Source organism: Anneissia japonica, unplaced genomic scaffold (assembly GCF_011630105.1).
Source record: "Anneissia japonica isolate Jap-2015-1 unplaced genomic scaffold, ASM1163010v1 scaffold7370_len818893_cov191, whole genome shotgun sequence".
NCBI classification, from domain to species: domain Eukaryota; kingdom Metazoa; phylum Echinodermata; class Crinoidea; order Comatulida; family Comatulidae; genus Anneissia; species Anneissia japonica.
In genome coordinates, this window is record NW_022687459.1 from 352523 (window position 1) to 356732 (window position 4210).

The 4210-nt window shown below is 33.9% G+C and overlaps 1 protein-coding gene across 1 annotated transcript in view; it reads right to left on the reverse strand.

The window, feature by feature from the left end:
• The window catches only part of LOC117119131, a 46204-nt gene that overhangs the window by 29456 nt on the left and 12538 nt on the right, over positions 1-4210 (reverse strand). Inside the window, exon 2 of the mRNA XM_033263951.1 lies at positions 3608-3706. The gene's annotated coding sequence lies outside the window, so the exon portion shown is untranslated. The remainder of the gene's footprint in view (positions 1-3607; positions 3707-4210) is intronic.

The window sequence follows — 4210 nt, forward strand, 5'->3', positions numbered from 1 at the left end:
GTATGTATAGGGAGCGTGACAGGATAAAATAAAAAAAAAAAAACGGTTGTATCTACCTCAGTAGAAATTGTTTAATACGATGTATATCACATTCCACAGGTCTAACAAGAATGTATCATACATTAACGTAATTAGTTGTGCGTGTTCACAGACATAATATTTACGAATACAGTTCAACGTGTATTAATTCATTTGATTTTGTCTCGGGGAGTTCCAAAGTCAAAAGAAAAACACGGCCTAGTTAATAATTAAATACTAATTATATGATAATCATCAAATACGGATTAAATCATTAAGAAAAGTGAAATATATATTTCACCAGCTATACAACCAGATACAGACTTTAATTTTTAATCCTGGAAAATACGCTAATGCATTTGGATGATAGATATTCAATAATTTTTCTGTATACGACTGCGTGACTTGCCCACCTTCCATGCAATTATCAATAAACATTATATGTAACGATAATAAAATTCATAACATATAGCTATATGATTGAAATATTCCCCGGCAATATTTATTAAGAAATATAGGAAGCTGAAGGCTCAGACGTAATATTACAAATTCAATCGATTACCGTCTGGGGTATCTAGGGATGCTTGGGCCCCTTAAGGTAATATTTAAAATTCAGAGAGTTGATATTCACATATTTTCAATTGATATTGCAAACGCTTTACGGAATGTTTTCTTATAATTCTTCAATTCACCTCAAATTAAATATTTCAATACAGCAAACCAGTCAATGTGTGTAAATGATAATGATAATGAAAATGATGATGATGATGATAATAATTATTATGATAATATTAATCAAATTAATAATAATTCATCCCTTTTACAGGGTAAACTATAAACATGCTGTGTTCGCCGCCCTGTAATTTCATTGGCCGAGATAGAGTGCGTAACATACGCATGACTATGACGTAAGCACGTAGGATTGGAAGTTTTAGCATTATCAACTCATGTTGAGATTTAAACGAAAGTCCGATGCATGTGACTTACTGGGCGAAGAGGTCATCAACCAAACAACTTTTAAGTTGAACGTTTAATTAAAAAATTAAACATAGTACTTTGTCCAGGATGTAATCGAAACTTTCTATTATCATCGATAATTTTATCCTTTAAAAGTAAATATTAAACAACTTGTAATTTATATTGTTAATTATATATTCAACACACTTCCTGAGAAGTATTTACTCGTAATCACTTTAAGAGATAAGTTCCTCCCTTGTGATCTTCAGCCCATGTAACGCCTAAATAACAAAGTGTTACATGTATTTGGTTTATTTGTTTGTTAGGCCTATTACCAATATTGAGCTACAGATACAGATAAACTTTATTTCATCCTTTTCATCGGAAATTACATGGTCGACAAGATGTTGCTCGTTCTCAAAGACATGATACAAATATTCTTAAGCTTGGTGTTCATTTGAGTAATATGTAGGTAACCATTATGCGTGAGCTACGATTTCCAATTAGACGCGTATACAAAAAACTTTTATGCACACCTGGACCTTTCCCACTAAGTCCTGCGCCCGGCCCGCGTCCCACCCCGTGCCCCGCCCCTTGGATAATGTTGCTTAGTACCACCATGGTACCACAAAACGGTAGCGTAAACGTCGCGTATTTAAACGCGTGCGTTTGTTGTAGGGCAACATGTGTGTGTGGGACAAGCAGGTAATCCTGGCCCCGTTCTGACTGTTCAATTGTTAACTTTGTTTGACACTCAGGAAAGCTGTATTTTGGTCACAAGGCGTATGAAACAATTGGTAAGTGTGGACCAGTCGCGTCGTGCGCGCGTTAGTGATTGATACGCGTTAGTGTGAACCGAGGCTTATTTTCAATACCAAGTAGGCTCATGAGAGGAGAATCGTAAGGTACATAAACGAATATGGATATGAATCATACGATTTGAAAATACACAAGTCGGTGCAGTGCTCCGGTTCAGGGTCTACGGGGAATAATTTGGTACTTTACCATGTGTGTCGTGTAGTGATTACCCAGTAAAACTTCGAAAGTTTCCTGGATAACGCTAACAAATAGATTTATGACAGTGCTAACAAATAGGCCTACGACAATGCTAAGTATGCTCTTAAACGCCTCGACCTACAAAGTGTCTGTAAAATAACATTTTATCAATTTTGTTGAACTTATGGACTTTCGTTTTATATATCTCTACCTCTGTATCTCTGTATCTACACCCAAACGAACGCATACCCTCATCTTTGTATTCTTAGTAGGCCTACTTTTTTCTTTCTGTTCATCTCGTCAGTCACTTTTGCTCCCTCATATTCTCTTGTGATATACCGAGGCTACACGAGCCAACATGGCTAAATATCCGCTTAAAAGCACTGTAACACTTCAGAGTGTTATATGTTCCAATGATGTAACAGTTGAAAAATATCATATATATATTTTTTATTTTTTTAAAAATTTTATTAGCTATTTTTATATTTAATTTGGCCTACCCATATATTATGCTAATTACCGTATTGTTATTATTGCTATTTCCTATATTTATCGATGAGTACGGTGTGAAGTAGTACCAGTTGTCATGGATATAGACAGTATACGATGAATCGGTATTAAAGTATAAGTATTATAAGTATGAATAAGAGTAGTGAGTCTATGAAACGAGCGGACTTAGAGTAGGATAGACTTAAGGGTAACTAGGCTTATTAGCTCCGTATGAGTGTGAATAATCCGCCTAGGTGTATGAGTTTGAGTAAGGTACCCAGAGTCCAACATTATGAAGATGCATTACTTTATATAATAAATCACAATAAAAAAAAAATCACGCTCACCTAACCATAGAGCCCCACTTCACCTTGGACCTTCACCTTCACGCCCCTAACACCCCCCGTCCACCATGTTCCTAGAAATGGAATTTTTATCCTAAACAGTGTAACTTTACCAATGTGATCAATAAAAACAAACTTAGGCGCTACTTGTATATTCAATGGCATTTATGTGTACATATTGTCCAATCGTTTTTGAGGTTAATTTAATTATGGACACCGACGCTATATAAATTACTTTTATTGATTGGTTGATTGAATGATTAGGATTATCTTATTTTTATTACGCTCATGCCTGTACAATGTTTACACTAGGACGGTCCTTTCCGTTCTGTTCTATTGTACCAACTCTAATAGTCTGTATAGTCTAATTATTAAATTAGTACGCATTTCAGAACTGAGTAACAAAATAAAGAAAATTGTTCAGTAATATATACATGAGTTACATATTAGTGCCGTATTTATGTAGACCTATATAGACTGGCATGCTCTCATCACTAGGATATTTAGGAATTTTAGTTCAAATACACCCTGTTAACCGCGTTCCGTTTCTAAATAAACGCCAAATGTTGTTTTGAAACCTAAATGTGAACCAAATGTAGGCATACATGGAACATAAGCTAACATCGGTAAAAATATGTTACTCAATTAATCAGAGGACATATTAAACATAACGAAAATAGGCATAAACCTACTGATGTTAAAATCGCTATCATTTCAAATTCATCTTTGTAAAATCTGCAAACAAGGTTTTAAGGAAACTAATGATAATAAAAAGAAAGCGTTACTAAATGTCACCAGCTTACCTTAAGATTGCCAATGATGACTGTTGACGTGTAAAAATCCACGATGTAGGCCTACTTGCCTCAATTTTCAGGATTCAACAGATTCCAATAGAACGTATCCTACAAGACGAACACATAGCGACGGAGTGAACGTTTACTTATCGAGTCTCGCATAATGTTGTATGACAAGTTGCATTGCATGGGGACAAAATTGTGATGACACACAAGACCTTGGTGACAAATAAGTTGGATTCGATGTCACACGCGGACTGTCAACTAAAATGAGCCTGGTACATCAAATCGACACGAAAAAATGTTCCATTTATATAACGTAGAATAATTTTGATCACGTGACTTCCGATGATAATCCTGTGGACTATAGCTAAGGTAACTTTAGGAGTTCCTTAAAATCATTTATACAATATGTATTTAGTGCATTTAACGTAACAATGTGTGTATATATGTATATATATATAAATATATATATATATATATGTGTATATATGTATATATATATAAATATATATATATGTGTATATATATATATATATAAATACATATATATGTATATATACGTATATATATATATATTAATATATATATATATATATATATATATATAAG